We start from the raw sequence: 24,622 nt of genomic DNA on the forward strand, positions 1-24,622 counted from the left end.
GGCCTCTGTCTACTGAAGCTGGCACAATCTCCAGATGCCTCGGGATGGGTAGAAAAGTACAGGACAGATGGAGAAAATTAGCGTAGTTGCCATTCAGGAAAGATGTACTGAAGTATGAAGTTATGGGATGAGTTACGCATATGCCAGATTAAACAGATGCGTCTTAAGTCTACTTTTAAACTGGGAAACTGTGTCTGAGCCCCGAACACTGTCTGGAAGGCTATTCCAAAACTTTGGAGCTAAATATGAAAAAGCCCTACCCCCCTTTTGTAGATTTAGAAATTCTGGGAATTACAAGAAGTCCGGAGTTTTGTGATCTTAAGAAGTGTGGTGAATTGTAGCGTATCAAAAGACTGGTTAGGTATGGTTTAAAGCCTTGTATGTAAGTAATACTATTTTTTTATTAATTCTAAACTGAACAGGTAGCCAGTGCAGGGATGGTAATATTGGGGTTATATGATCATAATTTCTGGATCTGGTGGGAACCCTGGCGGCTGCATTTTGGACTAACTGAAGCTTGTTTATTGAGGATGCAGGACAACCACCTAGTAATGCATTACAATAGTCCAGTCTGAAGGTCATGAATGCATGAACTAGCTTTTCTGCATCAGATACGGATAAGATGCTCCTAAGTTTGGCGATATTTCTAAGATGGAAAAAGGCTGTTTTTGTTATATTGGAAATATGATTTTTAAAGGACAAGTTACTGTCTAATATTACGCCCAGGTCTTTTATTGTTGAGCTGGTAGTAACAGTATATCCTTCTAAACGCAGGCTGAATTGTGAAACCTGTTGTGTGCTGGTTTTTGGGCCGATGAGTAATATCTCTGTCTTGTCTGAGTTTAGTAAAAGAAAGTTATTGGTCATCCAATCTTTTATGTCCTGGACACACTCGGTTAATCTAGACAACTTAGGTATTTCGTCTGGATTTGTTGAGATATATAATTGGGTATCATCAGCATAACAATGGAAACTAATCCAATGTCTTCTAATGATGTTACCCGAGAGAAGCATGTATATTGAGAACAGCAGAGGTCCTAAAACTGACCCTTGTGGGACCCCATATTTCACTGGCATTACACCAGACGGTTCTCCATTTTAGATCTACAACATGGTATCGATCAGACAGGTATGATCTAAACCATTTTAATGCCTGTCCCTGAATACCTATGTGATTTTGTAAGCGTGTTTTGTAGTATTAAGATGCAGCCTTTGTCCGAAGCTAAAAATTCTTCAAGGATAATGTTTTCCTGTAAGAATGTGCATATTTAAGCTGATACTACTTTTTCTAATATTTTTGATATAAAGGAAAGGTTTGAAATCGGTCTATAATTTATTTCATTCGCGTCCAAATTAGATTTTTTTTTTTAAAGCAGCTTAATAACTGCCATCTTAAAAGGTTTAGGGACTTGGCCTAGATATAATAAGAAATTAATAATGTTTAAAAGTGGCTCTCCAACCGTATGCATCACTGATTTGGCTGAGGTGATAAGCTCTTCCTGTCCTATACCTGGAAAGCACTGAAAAACTAAATGTGAAACTTTAGGCTGAACTAGATCATGAGATGCTATTAGCCGTTATTTTCTTCCTGATGCTATCGATTTTTTCATTAAAGAATTCCATAAAATCTTCACTACTAAAATGTTGTGAAGTACTCTCTACAGGCATCTTAGGTTTTGTTAGGCAAGCCACTGTACTAAATAAGAACTTGGGAGTGGTTTGGTTTCTTGCTATCAGTTGGCTAAAATGCTCGGTCCTAGCAGTTTTAGAGCCTGTCTATAGCTGCACATACTGTCTTTAAACGCAATTCGAAAAACGAAGGACTCCAACCAACCTACCTCCGGAGAGCTCCAGCCTCTGCCCGTTCCCCGACGGCCCTGGACGCACATCGCCTTAGATTTCATCACGGGCCTGCCGGTTTCCGAAGGAAAGAACACCATCCTAACCATCATCGACCGGTTCTTCAAAGCCGTACACCTGGTGGCCCTCACCGGACTCCCATCAGCCAAAAACACCGCCGAGCTGATTTTGGAACACGTAGTCCGCCTGCATGGGTTCCCCAAGGACATCGTCTCGGACAGGGGGCCCCAGTTCACCGCCCGGTTCTGGAAGGCCTTCTGCCGTCTGATCAATTCCACCTGCAGTCTGTCCTCCGGCTATCACCCCCAGACTAATGGTCAGACGGAACGGGCCAACCAACAACTGGAGCGCTACCTGAGGTGTTTTGTTTCGGATCGCCAGCGCTCCTGGGCCCGCTACCTCAAATGGGGCGAGCTATCCCACAACCTCCACATCTCTTCAGCCACCAACCTAAGTCCATTTGAGGTATGTTATGGTTTCCAACCTCCGATGTTCGACCATCAAGAACCGGAGGTTGACGTACCATCGGCCCAACAGTTGGTCCGTAGGTGTCGGCGGTTATGGAACCAAGCCAACCTCGCCATCCAACATGCCAATACCACCTACGTCGCCCAGCATCGCCGCCGACACCCTCCGGGACGATTGTACCACGTAGGTGACAAGGTATGGCTCTCCACAAGGAATCTGCACCTGCATACAGAATCCCGCAAACTATCTCCCAGGTTCATCGGTCCATACCGCATCACCCACCGGATAAACCCTGTCACCTACCGGCTCCAGCTGCCTGCGGCGCTCTGGATCCACCCAGTTTTCCACAACTCCCAACTAAAACACTTCACCACCTCTCCAATGAATCCACCCACCCCCCCTGCTCCTTCTCCCTGGATCATCGACGGTGGTCCCGCTTACACTGTGCGCCGGATCCTCGACTCAGTACCTGGTCGATTAGGAAGGCTACGGCCCCGAGGAACGGTCTTGGGTCCCGGCCCGGTTCATTCTCGACCCCGAATTAATCCGGGACTACCGTCGTCGGGTATCCTCCACCCCAGGACCGTCAGGAGCCAGTCTTGGACAGGGGGGTACTGTCATGCACACTCAATCGGCGACCGGCACTAGGACCCGGAAGTAAACATCAGCTATTATAGCTGAACTGCCTCCCACCCTACAGACTGTATAAATGCAGATCATTTACTGCTTTCTGTTTCACCCAAATGAGGATGGGTTCCCTGTTGAGTCTGGTTCCTCTCAAGGTTTCTTCCTATTACCATCTCAGGGAGTTTTTCCTTGCCACTGTTGCCCTCGGCTTGCTCACCAGGGACAAACTGACCATTTTGATTCATACAAATTCACATTTCATACAAACCTAAATAATTCTTTTGACTATGTAAAGCTGCTTTGCGGCAATGAAAATTGCTAAAAGCGCTATACAAATAAAATTGAATTGAATTGAATTGAATTAAAGCAGTCGCGAATCAGGAAGTATAAGAGGAGCAAACAAACCACGATTCAGCGCTCAGTCATTGAGTTCAGCCCATGTCGGTTCTGGTTGTCCATCATCGATTCGTGAGTACTCACTTTATTTGGGTTTCGCTTTCTGATCTTGAGTGTGTGTTTATAGGACGCGGGTTAAATTTGTGTTTTTCCCTTGCTCCCCTTTTGTGAGAGTCCTTAGACTAAAACGCGTGGTTATCCTACCTACTCCCTTTCTTCCGCGTTTGGGTTCACCATCCACGCTACATTGGGCTAATCGCTAAAGCTAAGTCATCTGGTCGCCTAGGTTAGTTCATCCTGACAAAGACACACACATGACTTTAAAAATAAAATTTATTCTTCCAAAACTAGTCATAGGTATAACAGTAATTTGTATAAAACCGGTGAATACATGTTGTATTTTGCTTAACGGTCAGTAAAATACCTGGATAACACCAGCTGCTTATCAGTCTCTATTTGGTTCTTTTATATTAAAATATCCATTTTAAAAACTATTAAAGATAAAACAGTTTAAGTCTTTGTTTACCCCAAAGTATCAGACGTTTTGCAATTCTATGTTCAGAATATAGACCTGACCAAACATCATTCTAAAGCTGTTGCACTGTGATGTCATCCCTTCTACAGCTTTCTCAACAGCTTCTTCGGGCCCCTCCAGTGGGTCCAAAAGGCCAGGAGTCACCCGTCTGACCCCCCAATCCTCCGCAGCAGAGCTCAGATTAAAGACAGCAGGAGAATTTTAGTGAAGACAAAAATAAATAAACTTTACAGAATATCTAGTTGTAATAAAAATAAAAGATATTAGTAAACCTACACCACAGAGTGTGTAAAAAACTGTTTTGGGGAATTCTGGCATGTAAATAAACTGTGCTAATGTTAACCATTGAGCTTTGTTAGCGTTAGCCACGGTCTGTCTGTATTATCGCCTGCATTAAATTAACCGAGTATTTACTTATTGCGCTTTTCATACAAATAAGTTAAGCGATATAACACTCGTATATGAGCATTAGTTCATCTCTAAAGCCAAACTATATCATACCGAGTACTAAAGCCCCCCCCCCCCCTGCCACACACACACACACACACACCACCCCCCTCCCCTCTCTCCTTAACTGGTAAACACTGGTTTTTTTTCCAGCTCGTTTACTAAGCGCTCGCGCTACTGCTTAAACTCACGGCCAGAGTGGAAAAAATATAAATCTGGTTATGAGCATTTAGCTCGCTTACTCCTGTACATTTATTCTCAGCTTGTGTCCTTCATGAACTGCATCACATCATATTCACTAAAATAATCTGCAGATTAACTCTTACCCAAAAAATAAATAAACGCTGAATTTATCCAGACAACACGCGGTCAGATTCTGAAGGTATTTTCAGAGAGCACAAACACTCTTCTTCGGGTAGTGCAGCTTTTGTCATAGGGGCATTAATAGTATTTTCAAAGCTTTAGCATCTTTTTGATTAAAAGAGAAGTGACATTGCGAGTTTGTGAAACAGATCATTAAGTTATCTAAAGTTACATCTGACTGCTCCTGGTGCTGCCAGTGATTCTCAAAACGGCCAATGAAAAAACTAGTGAAATAAACTGGGAAATAAACTGTAAACTACCCCAAACTAATTTTTATAAAATAAAACACCACTTACCATAAATAGTCCATTAAACCACCATCTTTATCTCTGTAGTGCAGTTTGGTAGCATCAGTTCGGCGGGGGTGGGGGCGGGTTGTTAAAATCACGTGATTGCAATTCAGTGCAGCTAAATTGCTGGCTTGTGTTACCGTGTCCTTGAGAACAAAGCGCCATCTAGTGGTAAATCAACCAGGTAAATGGATACCTAGGGCTTGAATGGGCGTGTTTACTGTGAAATCTTGACACGCCTTCACGCAGCCATACGCCATTCGCACGCCATTCACATGGCCGCGACTATTTGATGTGGCCCCCCACTTGTACCTTTATAAGTGGGTTATAAATGAACTTTAAACTTTTCCTAGTATTTTGTTTAGTATTGCCTTTACATTTCTTAATCTTGAATCAAACTTCTCACAATACTTTGCTTAATACTTCTAAAAGAATTGGTATAACTTTTTGTCAGACTTTGTTTACTTTAATGCCATGTTACAACACTTGAGGATTGATCACTGTAATGCTGGGAAACCCAGTTGTGACCAAGGTTAATTTTTCCCAGTTAAAACTTTGCTTTAGTAGTTCTAAAAATACTTGAAGTATGTATGAATATGTGAAGTGGTCTTTTCCAGTAAAACACCACCATGAGGCTTGTCACCAAGCCCCACCTATTGATCCCCACACATAGCGCTAATCATTATGGCTTAATAGTTTAATTTTTGTTTCACGTATCTCACCAGAAAGCACTCAAAACATTTGGAGACACTTTAGTCTGGATTTCTTTTGTACCAGACTTGGAGTAGGAGTTTCTTTCTTCTGTAACAGCATTTGAGCACTTGGTGAAGTAGTACAGATATTCATATCTGATACCTGACAGTGCTTTTCTGACTAACAGACAGAGCTGCTGAATTGTAACTCAAGCATGAATATATCATATGTACACAAGTATTACAATTAATAGTCTTGTGTTCTTTGTATTTTCCCTTAAAAAAGGCTTTTTTCCCCTTCGGAATAACACTTCAGTACATTGGAGATCAATTCTTAAAAATTTGGTGGAACGGGGTTACCTAATTACTGAAATCGGGAATTGTCTGCGAATAGTGGCTATTGCAGTACCATACAATGTTTCAGGTAAGTAACACATTTGCAGTTATAGTTTTTTTTTTTTAACATGTACAGTGGGGAAAAAAATTATTTGATCCCCTGCAGATTTTGTATGTTTGCCCACTTACAAAGAAATGAAGGGTCTATAATTTTAGCATAGGTTGCCGCGATTAATTGCAAACGAAAGAAATACAAAATAACCATCAATCTACTTGGCCTTGAGCTTTATGTAAGATGAGAAAAGTGAAGGAACACTACATGGGAGGAGCTTGTAAATGATCTCAAAGCAATTGGGACCACAGTCACCAAAACAAACCATTGGTAATACAATACACCAACATGGATTGAAATCCTTCAGCGCTGCAAGGTCCCTCTCCTCAAAAAGGCACATGTACAGGCCCATCTGAAGTTTACCAATGAACAGAGATGGATTGGGACAAAAGTTCTGTGGTAAGATTGAGCTCTTTGGCATCTTTTGAGCTCTTAGACATCTTAGAGCTCTTAGTCCATACAGTCAAGCACAAAGGTGGAAACATCATGCTTTGGGGCTGTTCCGCTGCTAAAGGTACAGGCTGACTTTATCGTGTTGAGGGGCCAATGAATGGGTATATGTATTGTATAGGTTGTGGATGGGTGTTTGAGCACAACAATAACACAAAACATACCACCAAGGCAACAATGAAGTGGCTCAAGATGAAGCACATTAAGGTCATGGAGCGGCCTACCCAGTCTCCCGACCTTAATCCTATAGAAAATTAATAGAGGGAGCTGAGACTTTGAGTTGCCAAGCGACAGGCAAGAAACCGTAAGGATTGTAGGGTTTACATAATAATGACAATGAATGGCGATCGCATTGTCCACCAATAAATGTAGACATTTTAATGTGGAAACAATACCCAATGCATTCTTCACCATTAATATGTAGTATTTACCTCAAAGTTGTATCGAATCTTTACCGATTTAGGTTAATTTAATTAACTGAATTAAAATTGATAATGTACACTTTATCGACTACCCGTCCAGCGTTTAGCACAATTTAGTGTATATTACTACTTCTGCTTATCACGTGGCCAATGATGATAACAGAAAATCTAGTATTTAGCAATTATGAGCAAGGTAACAAGATCTGGGCAAATGTTTAGACTTTAAAACACATGACCAAGACAACAAGTCTTTCTAAAGAAACTAGAATTTATTGGGCTAATCTACGATACATGAAACTACGCTACTTAAACGCACACACACACACACACACACACACACAAATACAAACCGTTTGGAAGGTAAAAATGAATTAAGTTATTCTGGTACTGCTTACTAGATCAATGAAAGTCACAAGAGCCTTGGGTTTAATCTTACGGTTCAGTTATAAAAGGCGAGCACCAACTTAAGCAAGGTATGCAGCTTTGTTTGTTTACTTGCGTTATGTTTCGTTCTCATCCGGTGGTTTGCCTCCAGCAGAGGGGATCATGGCGTTGCTGATTGGTTGGTGTACTGTTGTAGAGATGACGTCTGTCGGCAAAGCCCTTTGGTGAGGCGTTGGTTGCCGGTTTACCGATGGCTGCGCTCTGGAACTTCTCCTGAGGGTTTCTTCGTTGCTGGACTTTGGAGTTCTGGCACGAAGTCTCGTTGAGAGTTCTTGAAGAGCAGATGATGCCAGCAGCGGCGGCGCAGCACCCGCAAGGGCGGAATCCCAATCTTCGAAGATGTTGTAGATGTTAACTCCTTTCCACTGGACTTCCTTAGAGTTTTTGACCCTTCAGAGTCGGCCCGTCCCACGGGTAATTGGTCCAATCGGATGTGGTTATGTGGCATAGCCACGCCTCACATGGTTCCCACTTTGTGCATACCTTAGCCCTGTGTTTCGGCTGTCAGGTGGGGTCCATCCGGTTGAAGTTTTCAATACCTTTTATATATTATATAGTAATTTTTCATGAGCTCTGTTCATGCTACCAATGTCCCGTGTTCACCAACGTTCTTTGAATAAAGCCAGCTTTAGATTGATATCAAACATATCCTACCAGAGAGATAGAGAGAGTATATTTTGTCAAAAGTAGGATAATTTTGATTGATTGCTCAAAGGTCAAAAAGGTCAAGAGTCATCATAATCAATAAATATGCTGACATGTCTAGGTCAAAGGCCATCGTAATTTGTGAAAAATGCTTATGAGTAATTAAGAAAGTAATTAAGAAACATGCTTACAAGTAATTAATAAATATGCTGACAAATCTAGGTCAGCATATTGATAAATATGCTGACAAGTAATTCGTAAATATGCTGACAAATCTAGGTCAGCGTGTTTACAAAAGACTAATTATAATCTATAAGTCATCATTAATTGTAATTATGTTGCCATTTTTCAAACAGGGTGTCTAATTGAAAATTGTAATGATGCTAAATGATTTTGTGTCTCCCTGTTACACACACACACATCCACGTCCCTTCCACCCACCCCGGCCCAGACAAAAGCACACATACATACATTGTCCCCAAAAGTCCTCTGTTGACAAATGTTAGTAATTAAAATATCCCCTACCCCACACTCTCTCACTCACTCACCCAAACATACATATGTTAACAATTAGCTGACCAGTGGTATGGTTAGTACAAATAAAAAAAAAGTGAAATACACTTTAGCGAGAGCTCTGAAACTGTGCGGAATCAACCGCACGCTATACCTGGAAAAAATTATGGGCATTGCTGAAGCTGCTGTGTGTGATTGGCAAGATGAGGCCAACATCAAATCTGTGCTTAGTGAGCTCAAAGAGAAAACAAATGAAATTTGTGGAGAACAAGTCTATGAAGACATCGTGGACTACTGTACCTTTCACTCATCTCTGGACCCCCCTGATCAGCCACATTCATGGGAAACTTCAAAACGCGCTACATCAGTTCTGACTCTGAGAAAGATCTAAAGACAGAATTTACCTCTGCTCACCAACAAATCCATGAACTGAGAGTACCCTAGTATTTTTTCTAATCAACTTCCTGTTGATCGACTAGAAATGTTTATGAGCCCTGAAGTGCAAAACCAATAAACAAAACTGTAAACAATAAAACAAAACTGAAAACAAATAACAAAACCCAAAACAAAATAAAAACTTCTAAACCAAATTAACAAAATGGAAAACAAAATAACTAATTCAAAAACCAAATATCAAAACCCAAAACAAAATAACAAAACCCAAAACAAAATAACAAAACCCAAACCTAATTTGTTATTTTGTTTTGGGTTTTGTTTTTGTTATTTTGTTTTTTCGAATTTGTTAATTTGGTTTTAAATTTGTTAATTTGTTTGCAAGTCAGATGAACCGGAAAAGGTAGTTATAGTTTGCGAATGAAATTCTTACTGCTGATTGAACGAGGCATCTGTCACTATGCAGGATTTGATTTACGCCTACAATAACAATTTCTAAGCAGATTCCAAGAGATCCTCTGGTATATACAGTGGTTACTCAAGGGGAATGTCTATGACTGCCGCGCACTCTGTCGCGGCAAACAGCAACAGCCAAACAGCAACAGCAAATCAGTCGCAATTCAAAGTAATTTGTGAAATGGCCGCCAGGTGGTGCAAAGGGACATTTTGCAAAATAATTCTGCAATTAATTTCGTTTAGACAGACTCTCTTTCTATCTGTCCATTGTTATTATTAAAGAAAATAGCACAAACAACAGGGTGAAAAAATGATTTAACGCTGAACCCAAACAGCAAAAGAACATAATAATAATCTAAAAAATAATGATCATCTTGATTTTAGCTGTTTATTTTCAGCATTGAATAATTATTTAATTCATAATAATTAAAGCTGCTCACATCGCGCGCTTTCACTTAAAAAATGCAGTGTTTAATCAGCAAGTATACTGTATGTCGCCTCTCTTTATGATAGAGGAATATTCTGACTAAAACAAAGCTGCTCGTGTCGGCTCATATCGGGAGCATTTTGATCAAAGGGGAGATTAGAAGGGTAAAAGTAAAAGTGTGTATAAACAACATAGCACAATGCATGTGTGTGAATGGCCGAAATGTGGTTGTGAATAAATTTTTTAGTGAATGTAAAATGTTCGCCTGAACCTGCAGCGCGTGTGCGCTCTTTCACTTTGCCGAGTTTTGATCTAAAGTCAGATGAATGAGCGCGCTGATATGAGAGATTTATAAGAGATTTCTCTTTCCCAGAAATATAACTAACACACATTTATATGTGTAAAATAAGCGCTGTCTTTGCAGCGCTGTGCGAAACGCACGCCGATGTTCAGTCATAACCCTCATTTCAGTCATAAAATACTAACATGTTTTTGCTGTGTAGTGGACCGCGCGTGCACAACCCTTTAGCGGGCGAGCCTTTCTTTGAATACGTGGGGGTGGGGATAAGAAACACCGCACTGGCGGTGACTATGACTAATGACTAGTAGACTGATGATTATGAATGCATCGGAGAAAACAGCAAGAAAACTGACTGGCCATTTTAATAATTCATTGATAAGTTGATGTCTTTTCGTTTTGGCTGTGAGTGAATGCGCTGTAGTAATCCACGTTTTATGTGAATTACATAAGCTGATTTTTTTTCTCCCTTAGTTTATATAAAAGCAGACATTTTGCTTTCTGTAAGTATAAATTTTTCACGTCTGTGAGGCGAGTATACACGGAGTTTCGGTTTATTTTCTGACGCGCTCAAGTTCACCGAAACCGATACAGAATAGCGCTGTATCCCTGTTTGCTTTCATTATTTTACACCATAACGTTTTCTCATTGTGCGTGCACTTAAATAAAAAAAAGTATTTTAAAGGCTATGTAGCTTATATAGGTTTATCATATAGTTTTTTCCCATTAATCTGACAACACCTGTGACTCACCCACGTTTTCTGATACACACAGCTAGAGTTTTTTGGCTGTAATGTGACAAAATGTGGAAAGGGTTAAGCGGGCCGAAACATTTTGGCAAGCCACTGTATGTATATGCGTACATTATTGAGTATCAACAAGTTGTTGACAGCTTTGTCCTGTTACTGAGATGTGTACATATATCGAGTGAAAACAACAAAGTTGTCACTATTACTTATGATAAGTCACATTACGTACTGCTTATCAAGTACCACATTACCGATATTGTAATTGAAGTCTGGTCTGATCAGAGATTATACAGTACCTTTCAACTACGGGAAGTTTATAGCTAAACTTCACTTCAGACCAGCTAAGCATTCGTTCGGTCTGTAAAATGATGGATAGGGGTTATATAAATCTGCAAGCCTATATTAAATACCACACGACCCAGGACGGAAATGGCTTGCCTGGGTACTATGGAATTCCCACCATTTATGGGGTGGGTCTAGGAGGTCTGTTCAAGGGTCTTTTTCGAATAGCAGTTCCGTTTATAAAAAGGGGATTTGCTATTGCGAAACCTCATTTAAAAACTGCAGCTAAAGCTATTGTGAGTGTTGTAGTGAGTAACATTATAAACAAAGCTTAAACTGGAAATCAGGATGGGTCAGGTCTAGCATTGATTGCGCATAAAAAATCTAAAAAACCCCGGGAGAACAACATACAGTTCCGAATAAAAGACGTAAGGTAATCAAAATCAAGAGCAGTGTAAAAAAGAGCAAGCAGAGAGGTAACAAGCGTCAGCCCATCTCTCGCAAAAAATACACTTATGTCAAAATACCCCAGCTTTCTGCTCTGACTTACAACCCACCTATTGAGTTTTTTATCGCGTCGAACTGGGAATTTTATTATGATTTACAATTTTATAAAAAAACACTTTTTCTACAACTATCGTGTAAAATTGTGGATGCAGATCGTACCAACATTAAGGCAAATGTTGGAGTTGTTAACTATCCTGTATCATCACTGTGGATGCTGTCTTAGGGGATCGTTTTATTTCTCAGTCCAGCAGTACCTACCCATACCGCGCTGCTTTTGAATGTCTTCTCAACTATGGAAAAGATACCCTGGAAACACAATTTTGCATCAGATTATTTTACAAAGACACTGTGGGGCACATGGATGTCAATGATCTGGATGGTCGAAACAATGGACTTAAAAAAAGGGCTCAGTGCTGAAAGCAACACCTTTGACCTGATTGGACATATTCACTCAGATACTTTTTTTAAAGATACACTTTTACTCAATGGTGTCGATTTGAGGATTAAAATGGTTTGTAGTAAAGATGAATATTTTTTCACACTAAAAATACTCAACGCCTCTCTTTTTTCGAAGAAAGTAACCGTCTCACCACCGGTAAAACTGGGTCATGCACAAGCGGTACTTGGCGCAACCGCCAAGTATCTTTTTGAAGTATCTTCTCGAAAGAATCTGCATAAAGACCCCAGCCTAGCTGCGGGGAGGCGCATTTGCTTACAAGAGAATCTTTTCATTGGCCCACTACCTAAAACCGTTATCTTTGGAATGGTAGACAACGATGCTTTCAACGGAGCATACAATAAAACCCATTTAATATAAACATTAAGATACAGAATTCGTAGCACTCTATGTAGATGGTGCTCAGTATCCTGCAAAACCGTTTCAACAGGTTTTTCAGACCGGGAATGCGGTTCGAGAATTCCATTCTTTAATTTTAGCATCAGGAAAGCAGCTAAAGGATCAGTCGATTATACTTCATTCTCATTCAACCTGAATCCTGATGACGACTGTGGCAAGCATTTGTCATTAATAAGGTCGGGGAATATGCGTCTGTAACTCAGATTTCTACAGCTTCTCCCAAAAACTGTGAATCTAATAGTGTATGCCAGTTTTGACAGTATTCTAGAAATAAACAACCGAAGAAACGTGCTCATTAATTACTAGTAAGGCATGGATACCATAGAACTAACCAATGTTATGAGAAGCTGCTCTAAAATAGATCAAATATTCTGTGGAGTGATGGCTAGCGACAAGTTACCTACGAATACACTGAGACAATATCCCAATATATATTTCCTGCTCGCCTAGTTTAACTTAGTTTAAAAACTTTTGCAGAGTCGATGTGTAGAGTTTAGCCTTCTCGTATTCATTCAGATCTGATCTTAACAAAATGTGACGAATTGTCTCGTTTAAGTTGCTTTCAACAGTTCCCTTTCAAAAGCTACACTCGATGCTGCATGAAAACGCTATGGGAATGCTCTCCGCGTAACCGATTGTTGAAGCATGTGTGTCAAACACTCCAAAGATTTAGGAATATATAATTTATATAAGTTAATAAATATATAACTTCCTGTGAGTGGGCTGAAGAACTTTCTCTGTCTGCGGAGATGGAAACTATCACCTCAGAGCGCTCCTCTAATGATAACGAGTGTATTAGTTGTTATTAGAGGTGGTAACATGCGCAGTCGAACGCGTACACGTCGATTCACCGTAAAAAAAAAAAAAACGCTCAAAGTTAGACGATAGGTTTCTGTCGGGCATAAATGATGGCCCCTCCCCTTCTTGGCGACCCCCATGAGTTAACTCTTTCATGGAATAAGCCGTATTTATTCCATGTTTTTGTGCTATTGACATTGATTTGTTCCAATGTCATTGATGAAAGTGCGGCCCTTTATGATGATGCCCCAGATTAAAGAGGCGCTTAAAAAAAAATCCACGAAAAAATCCACATTCCCCACCAAGCATGTAGACTAACATCTTCGATGGTGGGAAAAGCTTTTTCAGGCAGCAGGTCTGGCTGGTGCTGTCCTGCACACAATGGCTTTTCAGGCATACCGGGCTGACCTACCGAGAAATCTGAGCACTGGCAGGAGGCTGTGGTTCAATCTCCGCCACCACTGATGTTTGGGAAGCAGCGGTCTCCAGTGAAATGTTAGGTGTTCGGTTCCTTCCTGCCATGTTTCAGGATGCCGAACATCTAACCCCCGTCTAATCTTACATATCATGGGTGTCACATTTTTAATACCCTACAGGAAATCAAGCTAGGCCAGAAAGTAACTTTTACTACTTTCAGAGAGTGTTAGGTCTCATGGCAGCTTTCGGTTTCCACGGTGATACTCTTGGACCTTCTGCACATGAAATCCAGTTGTGGCTAAAAGCCAGGGGATTTCATCCAAGGGCCAATTCCCTGAGGCAATAAGGGCTACGCGCCGATCGCTTCGTACCCTTTCTATGTGGTTTAGACTCTGGTCCCACTCTAGGTCTGTGTTGTCGTCACAGATTGCTAACGACAGACGTTTTCCCTCACGGGCTGACGTGCGGCCTTAGAGGGCCGTCCAGCCCAAGGGATCTGGAGAGGTCATCTTCTCGCGTGGCACATCAATTGCCTCAAAATGATGACTATTTCGGGCGCTGAAATACTCCCCCCAGCAGCTGAGAGGCAATAAGGGTTACGTGCCGAGAGCTTCGTACACTCTCTATGGAGCTAGCGCCTCGGCATCGACATGTCGTCCTAGGTCACCTTGTTTTCTTTAGGATGGAGTCTCAATGACACGGAAAGCATTCTCTTTCCTACACAAAGTATGACATTGAGTGTCATGTGGGATCCGACTGCAATGCGGGCACAGTTGTCTTCTGCGCGCGTCGAATCCATTTTAAACACTCTAAAGGAGTTCAAGCTAGGCCAGGAAGTAACTTTTACCGCTTCAGTGGTGGCTAAGTGCCGGGGGATTTCGTCCGAGGGCCAATCCCCGGAGGCAATAAGGGTTACGCGCTGAGAGCTTCGTACCCTCTCTATGTGGTTCAGATTCTCATTCTGGACTCTGAGTCCCACTCTTGGTCCGTGTTGTCGTCGCAAGCTGCTAATGACAGACATTTTCCCTTACAGGCCGGGGTGCGGTTTTAGATTGCGATCCAGCCCAAGGGATCTGGAGAGGTCATTTCCTCGCGTGGCACATCAATTGACTCGAAATGATGACTCTATTTCTGGCCCTGAAATACTCCCTCCAGCAGTCAAGAGGCTAACATGTCTTAGCACGGATGGACAACACTACAGTAGTCTTTTAAATAATCGCCTGGGCAGACTAGGCTTGCGCCGCTAGAAAAACTAACGCACTAGGTTCTGCTTTGGGGACAGGACAAAGTCTTGTCCCTCAGGATCATTTACATTCCAGGACATAGTAAAACATGTAGACCCAGTACACTGCCGAACTGTTTCAGTGCTGGAGTTTCTGCAAGAAAATTGACCTCGGGCTCATGCCCTAGTACAGTCAGAACATATGTAGCCGCTTTTGGCCTACGTCCTGACTGATGGGGTTTGTAGAAAGTACCCATTAGTTGCCGGCTTATTCGCGGGCCTCTTTGCTTAGGCTTTGCCAATTGGCTAGCTAAAGCTATTCTGCATCCTCACTCAACTAACCTCCGCAGTTGTTCTCGAAGCCTCTGTCCTCCGCTGTTACAGCTACGGAGCAGTAAGACTTCATTCACTGTGTCCAGTTCATGCTCTTCAAATTTACAGCACACCAACGTACTAGCCAGTGGCATAAATCAGAGCAGGTTTTTTATATGTCATGGGGCCACGGCTGAAAGGCAGCCGCCACTAGACGAGTCAGGTGAGAGATGCTAGTGTCCTAGCCTATTAGGTGCGTGGCACACTTCGCCTCTAGTGATTAGGGCCCATTCGACCAGGAAGCTTGCCTCATCAATTGCTCTGGCAGGAGGTGTTTTAAAGTGTGTCATGCGGCAGGTTGCCCTTTCCGCAAAACATTTGTCAGATTTCATGGTTGGATGCCAGGCTGGGGGTTCTCGAGTCAGCATCCCAGAATTATGTCTAGACTACTTGGGGGGGACTGTGCGCACACTACACAAACCTGGGGCTCCAGACACTTGCAGTGCGGCAGAGTTGATATTCTCATTCCCATATAGTTTTTTATGCAGCATCGAGTGTAGCTTTTAAAAGAAAATGTCTCGGGTTTCTTTGCTGTAACCCTGTTCCCTGAAAAAGCGGGAACGAGATGCTGCGCTCCAATGCCGCACTGCTTGCATGACTGGATGTCCTTTTAGACAAAATTGATCTGAGGAATGTTTCCAGTTCACTCCTATTTATAAACTGTAGATGCACTTCATCAGATGACGTCACCTGACCGAGGTTATATAAGGCAAAAATTTGGCGTGCTTGATACACACATGCTTTACAACCGGCAACACAAAAAGATGTTCCCATAGCGTTTTCACGCAGCATTTTGTTCCCGCTTTTCAGGGAACAGGGTTACAGCAAAGTAACCCGAGACGATTTATGCCTGTTGATGTAATTGTCAAGCGGTGGAATAGCTAGTGTGTTTTTAGGTAGAAACATGGTTCTAAAGATTTTCATGCAGACAGAAGCGATAGTTATGCATTTAAAGGGGTCGACCTTTGTGCTCTGTAATATCTCATTTTTGAAAGCTAAACATTCCGTTCTCAAAATGTCAGCATTGTTGATACAGTATTCAGCCATCTCTTTCTTAAAATCAAAGACTTTCAGATACTTTGTTGCGTACCACTTGAAAAACTCGGCTCTGTCTTTAGGCATCATAGTATCACCGTAAAACTTTGGTTTAGGATAGGGGCCTACGTAGTTTTGGTGTTCTAAGGTGTTCCAGAAATGTGGAAAATAACCTCTCTTTTTTTTGAAAATCCCATGGCTTTAGGAAGGCTGCTAAGGATCATGGGTAAGAAAGATAGGCTATCGATGTAGGCCTGACGGAACTCGGAATCGTTGAAGCAAAGAATTTTACCGCCTTGCGCAATGATATCGGGCGTTATTCCTTCTTTCACTAAATGATTTACCAAAAGGCAGGAATCAAACCCTCTTGCATTATGTGCTATAAAGGTATAGCCTTTTTATTTGTTACGCCGGAACGTTTTAAAAAACACAGCGACACAATCGTCTCCTTAAAACACCCACTCCTCTTTATGAAAATCACTACAGCATAAGTAATTAGCTATATGGGTTCCTCTTTCCTGTCTAGTCTCAAAGTCATAAAATATGCAATGACTATTTACGGACTCCTTGTTTATCAGTTGCATAAAACAGCCATGTTCAAATTCAAATTCAAATTCAAATTTTATTTGTCACATACACAAACATACACAGTACGAAATGTAGTGAAATGCATTATACAACTGCCATCGACCCTAGAAGAGAATTAAAGTTTACAAATAAGAAATAAATATGAATAAAAGAAATACGATAGAAATTAAATAAAAAATTAAATTAAACTAGGAAAAATAGAACTAAAAATTCAAATAGAAATGTGCTAGGAAAAAATAGAACTAAAAATAAAAATAGAAATATGATGTGCAAAAATAGAAATCTACTGTACAAATTGAAATATACTGTGCTGTGTGTGCAAATATGCATAGAACAAAGTGACTTTGTGCAGAGGTTATTAAAGTGTCTTTGTGCACTGGTCCAGGATGTAAACGTAAAACTGTAAAATGAAGTGTAGTTGTGAAGGTAGGTGTGCAAAGTTATTAAAGTGTCATTGTGCAATGGTCCAGGATGTAAACGTACGACATGTAGTGTATATATGAAGGAAGGTGAGCATGTAATTGTCCATAGTGTTCATGGATGTAAGAAGATTGATAGATTTGATCAATTATGAAAAAGATGAAAAGATTGTTAGTTCTGCATAGTGGTGTGGTTGTGGTTGAGAGACCTTATCGCCTGCGGGAAGAAGCTCCTCCTCAGTCTCTCTGTGTTGGCCTTCAAGGAGCGGAATCGCTTCCCAGACCGCAACAGAGTAAACAGTCCGTTATTGGGGTGGCTGAGGTCCTTCACGATCTTCCTGGCCTTGGTCAAGCACCGCTTGCTGTAGATTGACTGCAGGTCAGGGAGCTCGATGCGGATGATGCGCTCAGCTGATCGCACCACCCTCTGTAGAGCTCGTCTGTCCTGCATGGTGCTGTTCCCGAACCAGGTCGTGATATTTCCCGTCAGGATGCTCTCTATGGTGCAGGAGTAGAAATTCCTGAGCACCTTGGAGGGCAGTCTAAAGTCTCTCAAGCGTCTGAGGTGGTAGAGACGCTGCCGGGCCTTTTTTACCACGGTGTTGATGTGACAGGACCATGCCAGGTCCTGCGTGATGTGAACACCGAGGTATCTGAAGCTGTCCACTCTCTCCACTGGGCTCCTGTTGATGACTGGGGTCTGGTAGTTCCTCACCTGCTTTGTACTAAAGTCCACTATCAGCTCCTTTGTCTTACTGACGTTCAGGAGGAGATTGTTTCTCTGGCACCAGTTCTCCAGATTTCCAACCTCCTCCAGGTAGGCCGTCTCATCGTTGTTCGTGATCAGGCCCACCACAACAGTGTCGTCAGCGAACTTGATGATGGTGGTGGAGCTGGTAGTGGCCACGCAGTCGTGGGTGTACAGAGAGTACAGCAGGGGGCTCAGAACACAACCCTGGGGGGCTCCAGTGCTGAGTGTGAGGGAGGCTGAGACATGTCCGCCCATCCTTACTGCCTGTGGTCTGCCAGTCAGAAAATTGGAGATCCACTGACACATTGATGAGCTGAGTCCCAGGTGTTCCAGCTTGGTGGTAAGTGTGGAGGGAATTATGGTATTAAATGCAGAACTGTAGTCGATGAAGAGCATTTTCACATAATTCCCCCTCCGAGTGTCCAGGTGAGTGAGAGATGTATGGAGGAGATGAGAGATTGCATCGGCCGTGGAACGGTTTGTACGATAAGCGAACTGTAGTGGGTCTAGTGTGTCTGGTAGTGAAGAGATGATGAAGTCTCTGACCAGGCGTTCAAAGCACTTCATCACTACTGAAGTGAGGGCTACAGGGCGATAATCATTGAGGGAAGCAGGATGAGGTTTCTTTGGGACAGGAACAATAATGGACTCTTTGAAGCATGTGGGGATCACCGACTGAGATAAAGAGATGTTGAATATCTCAGTGAACACAGGTGCTAGCTGGTCTGCGCAGGCTCTGAGAATACGGCCTGAGATGCCGTCTGGTCCTGCTGCTTTCCTGGTGTTCACTCTCTTGAAGGCTCTCCTCACGTCATGCTCTGTGATGATGAACGCGCTTCCGGTGCTGGCAGTGACTTCCTGTCTGCAGCCGTTAGCGCCGCTAGCATTAGCATCGCTAGCATCTTTAGCTGCAGCCTCGAAGCGAGCATAGAAAGTGTTCAGCTCGTCTGCCAGAGACACGTCTGCGTTTATCATACCGGATGTTGGTGCTTTATAATCCGTTATTGTCCTTAATCCCTGCCACAGGCTCCTAGAGTCACTCTGTTGGAGTTGTGACTCTAGTTTCCTCCCGTAGCGCTGCTTCGCCTCTTTCACCGCCTTCCGGACGCTGTATGACGCAGCCTTGTACGGTTCCATGTCCACCGACGCGAGTCCCGTGTTGTAGGCAGCGGTGCGGGATTTCAGAGCGTCGCGGATGGTTTTATCCACCCACGGCTTCTGGTTGGGAAACGTTTTAATAGTCTTTTTTTCTACGGTATCGTCCGCTAGTTTCCCGATGAATCCCACAACCGCTTCCGTAAACACGCTGACGTCACCATCGGAACTGTTTCTGAACATGTCCCAGTCTGCGTCATCGAGTGCGTCCTGTAACGCGGCCACCGATTGGTCCGTCCAGCACGCGACCTCCCTCTGAACCGGAACTTCCTGTTTCAGCCTTTGTTTGTATTTTGGCATGAGGAAGATGGCGGCGTGGTCGGATTTACCAAACGGTGGACAAGATTGTGCCTTGTAGCCGTCCTTGACTGTGGTGTAGCAATGATCCAGTGTCCTTTCGCCCCTGGTGGGGCAGGTGATGTGCTGATAAAAGTTCGGCTCTGCGCGTTTGAGGTTGGCACTGTTAAAATCCCCCGCCACAATAAGCGCAGCGTCCCGGTGTTGTGTTTGTTGTTGTGTGAGTGCCTCATGCAGCTCGCATAAGGCAGTGTCCGTGTCCGCTTGTGGTGGAATATAAACGGCACTGTTTATGACCGATGTAAACTCCCGAGGTAGATAAAAAGGACGACACATGATGGACAGTAGCTCCAGATTTGGTGTGCAGGAGCGTGTGAGAGGAACAACGCTCGGCCTGTTCCTGACGCCGGCTCGTTTCCCTCGAGGCCGCCGCTTCGCGTCGCGTCCTTTGTTGTCCCTCAGGATCTCACTCGGCCAGCTCGGATCCGGAGTTAAAAACGTCGAATTGTGAGTACATTGTATACCAATAGAAACAAGAGTGTCTCTATCATAACTAATGTACCCCATGGTGGTAATTTTGCCGGTTTTAAAACGCTGTAAACTAACTTAAAGAACAAAAAGGTGGTCGGAGCAGCACTTCCTCTTAGAGCACACGTTTTTTACGGTTAAAAGGGTTCTGATGTATTACACTATTGCAGTTACTACAGTAGAAACCCGTTTTACACCGAGAAATTTTACCATTGCTTGACTGAAGCTTTGCTTTATGCATGTCAAAACAGAATTCCGACCTACATAGCTTTGAGCAATTGGGACATTTAATAAAGTTTTGAGCATGTTTGTAACTATCCGCATTACAGCAAACATTGCAGGTAAATTCGATGTTTCCGTGAATCTTCAAACCCCGAGTACCAGAAACGACTGACGTGACCAAAACCCAACAGCCCTGTGATGCTTTAACCCTGTAATAGTGGTTGTCGTGTAAAAACAAGTACAGTGTATTTTCATGCGGTGTCTTATTCATGCGGATCACTAATTCAAGCAATTCAATTCAATGTAAAAATTCCACGTTTACTTTGAATGCCATTTTCAAGCATAGTAAGAAAAGACTGTAGATCGATGGACCATTCGACTAATTGAATGCGGGATGACAAATTAAGCGTATCACTTCTAATTACAACAAACACAGCATCTGGACGAAATTATTTCATTTGCCACATCTATCAGACTGTTTAAAACCTCTAAAACATAATTATAAAAATCAGCAAAGCTGTTGACATCTCCTGTCAAGGAAAAATTGTAAATTTTGAACATTAGGAGATGGTACATTCTCCTTATCGACATCTATTCGTACATTTTGAACATTAGGAGAGGGTACATTCTCCCCATCAACATCTATTTGTGGGTTTGATGTTTCAGGGACATGTTGATTATCAGTTACAGAGTTTTGCGAAACACTGGATGGGTGATCAAATAGGTTAATTAGACTGTCATTTAACATTATAAGACTATGATTAAGATCTTGAAACAAATCTGTAGGAGGTAATGACCTATGTTGTTGATCGGTTTTTGGAGTTGAGCGGATATTAATGTTTTGTTCAGTAGTTATGGTCAAACTTTCATTCATCTGATTTACCGCGTCTAAGGCTACGTTTACACTGCAGGTCTCGATGCCTAATTCAGATTTTTTGACCATCTGTTTACACGTTCTTTCAACTATGACTCATATCCGATACACGTGTTTACACTTGCCATGTCATCTGAAACATCGCACATGCTTAAATAAAGGGTCTTGCGCTACACACTAGCCAAGATAGACGAAGGTGAAGTATGCTTGACGCTCTGCGATATATGCAAAGTTCGCGAAATGTCACCATGGTTTTAAAATGGAGGAGGAGCAAAAAAAAACGGCATAATTGCAGCCTGCGCATATGCTTCATTCACCAAATACTGATTTCTTAATGTTATTTAGCCCTAATAAGCAAAAAAAAGGGAGGATCTGGGTGCTTTTCCTTTTCCATGTCACCTGCGATGGTACAATTCCACACGCGTTTCCACCGGAGAATGACACTACGTCATTAAACCGTGAAGAAGTCTGTTTACACGACAATCACATTAGCACATATCTGATTTATATCTGATTTATTTCCACATATGATGGAGGCCTGAAACCGATCTTAAAATATCGGAATGCATGCGTTTTTTTCCTGTTTACACGGACATAGAACATATCTGATATGTGTCACATATGAGCAAAAAATCGGAATTGGGTCACATTTACCTGACAGTGTAAACGTAGCCTAATAGTGCTGGATTTAACTCTACAGAATCACGTCGTTAATTTAGACTATTTTGCAACCCTGACAGACTCTGATTTAACTTATGGAATATGTCTTGCGCGGGTGTCTGTGTGTTTATTACATTTTGACTGAAATTTTGACTGAAATTTTTATTTTGACTAATGATTAGGGCTGAACTTCTTAGATTTTCATTCAATTGATTTACCGCATATAATAAAACCGGATTTAATTGAGTGGGGTGGTAATAATCAGATAGGGTATTCTGTAATCTTAACATACTCTTATTTAGGTTAAAGTTGTTGTTGTCAAGAACTAACCTGGAGTGACCAGAAGACGTAGCTTTAGCGGTTAGCCCTTTGTTGCGTGAATGGTAAACCCAAACGCGGACGAACACGAGTGGGCAGGATAATCACGCTATTTGATCTAAGGACTCTCACGAATGGGGAGCAAGGGTAAGACACAATCTAACCCGCGTCCTATAAATACACACACTCGATCAGGATTTTAAACCAAGAAGGTGAGTACTCACGGTTTGAAGAATTCCGACGTGGCATCGGCGACTCAATGACTGAGCGAGGTGCTATGGTTTGTTTACCTCTTTTATACTTCCTGGTTCGCGACCGCTTAACTTCCGGGTCCTAGTGCTGGTCGCGTTCCGAGTGTGCATGACAGTACCCCCCTGTCCAGGACCGGCTCCGGACGGTCCTGCGGTGGAGGATACCCTGTGACGGTAGTCCCGGATGAGCTCGGGGTCGAGGATGAAGCGTGCTGGAACCCAAGACCGCTCCTCGGGGCCGTAGCCCTCCCAATCGACCAAGTATTGGGTGCCTCTGCCCCGAGGCCGCGAATCAAGGATCCGTCGCACGGTGTAGGCGGGACCGCCGTCAATGATTCAGGGAGGAGGAGCAGGGGGGGTGGGTGGAACCATAGGTGAAGTGATGAAGGGTTTTAGTTGTGAGATATGGAAGACCGGGTGGATCCGGAGTGCCGCAGGCAGCTGGAGCCGGTAGGTGACAGGGTTAATCTGTAGATTGATGCGGTATGGTCCGATGAATCGTGGTGAGAGTTTCCGGGATTCTGTGTGGAGATGGAGATTTTTGGTTGAAAGCCAGACCTTGTCACCTACTTTAAACAATCGTCCCGGAGGGTGTCGACGGCGGTGTTGTGTGATGTAACTGGCGTTGGCGCGCTGGATGTTCCGGTTGGCTCGCTCCCATAGCCATCGACACCTACGGACCAACTGTTGGGCCGAGGGTACGTCAACCTCCTTTTCCTGATGGGTGAACATCGGAGGCTGGAACCCGTAGCATACCTCAAATGGGCTCAAGTTGGTGGCTGAAGAGACGTGAAGGTTGTGAGACAGTTCTGCCCAGGTGAGGTAGCGGGCCCAGGAGCGCTGGTGGTCGGACACGAAGCATCGCAGATAGCGCTCCTGTTGTTGGTTGGTCCGTTCCGTCTGACCGTTAGTCTGGTGGTGGTAGCCGGAGGACAGACTAGTGGTGGAGTTGATCAGACGGCAGAAGGCCTTCCAGAACCGGGCGGTGAACTGGGGCCCTCTGTCCGAGACGATGTCTTTGGGGAACCCATGCAGGCGGACTACGTGTTCCAATATCAGCTCAGCGGTGTCCTTAGCTGAGGGGAGTCCGGCGAGGGCCACCAGGTGGGCTGCTTTTGAAAACCGGTCGACGATAGTGAGGATGGTGTTCTTCCCTTCGGACACCGGCAGGCCCGTGATGAAATCCAAGGCGATGTGCGTCCAGGGCCGGCGAGGAACGGGAAGAGGTTGAAGCTCTCCGGGGGTTGGTCGATTTGTGTCCTTGGCCCTGGCGCACACCGGGCACGCCTGAACGAACTCCTCGATGTCTCTCTTCATGGAAGGCCACCAGAATGCCCGTCTTACGAACTGTAGAGTCCTTCTGTTTCCCGGGTGTCCGGCGACGGGCGAAGAGTGACCCCACTGGAGGACCTCAGCTCGTAGTGGTTGTGGGATGAAGAGTCGTCCAGGCGGCGCACCTGCCGGCCCGGCCTCCGCAGCCTGAGCCTGGCGAACCCTCGTTTCAAGATCCCACTGGAGGGGTGCCACGATACGTGAGGATGGTAGGACAGGCACGGGGTCCGCCCGGGGGACGTCTTCCTCCTGTTGTCGTGATAGGGCGTCCGCCTTGGTGTTCTTGGACCCCGGGCGGTATGACAGATGGAAGTCGAACTGTTCGAAGAATAATGCCCACCGTGCCTGTCGTGGATTCAGCTGTTTAAGGTTCCGGATGGTGATGAGGTTCTGGTGATCCGTCCAGACGACGAATGGCTCACTGGCGCCCTGGAGCCAGTGACGCCATTCCTCCAAGGCCCACTTTATGCCCAACAGCTCGCGGTCCCCTACCCCGTATCGCTGCTGAGTGGGATTAAATTTCTTGGAGAAGAAGCCACATGGGTGTAGCTTCTGGTCTGGACCTCGTTGGGAGAGAACAGCGCCAGTGCCCACATCCGACGCTTCCACCTCCACAACGAATGGTTGGTTGGCATCAGGATGAAGGAGGATAGGGGCGGTGGTGAATCGGTGGCAGAGTTCTCTGAAGGCCGTGATGGCAGCAGGAGTGAGTTGGAAGGGGTGAGATGCGGGCCTGGTCAGATTGGTCAATGGTGCTGCAACTGTACTGTAGCCCCGGATAAAGCGACGGTAGAAGTTCGCAAACCCGAGAAACC

The 24,622-nt window shown here is 43.7% G+C and overlaps 1 protein-coding gene across 1 annotated transcript in view; it reads left to right on the plus strand.

Annotated features, from left to right (window-relative positions):
• Window positions 1-3,358: 3,358 nt before the first annotated feature.
• The window catches only part of LOC128540909 (uncharacterized), a 75,584-nt gene continuing 54,320 nt past the window's right edge, over window positions 3,359-24,622 (plus strand). The window contains exons 1-2 of the mRNA XM_053510902.1: window positions 3,359-3,423; window positions 5,965-6,102. The gene's annotated coding sequence lies outside the window, so the exon portion shown is untranslated. The remainder of the gene's footprint in view (window positions 3,424-5,964; window positions 6,103-24,622) is intronic.

This window comes from Clarias gariepinus, chromosome 14 (genome assembly GCF_024256425.1).
Source record: "Clarias gariepinus isolate MV-2021 ecotype Netherlands chromosome 14, CGAR_prim_01v2, whole genome shotgun sequence".
Taxonomy (NCBI): domain Eukaryota; kingdom Metazoa; phylum Chordata; class Actinopteri; order Siluriformes; family Clariidae; genus Clarias; species Clarias gariepinus.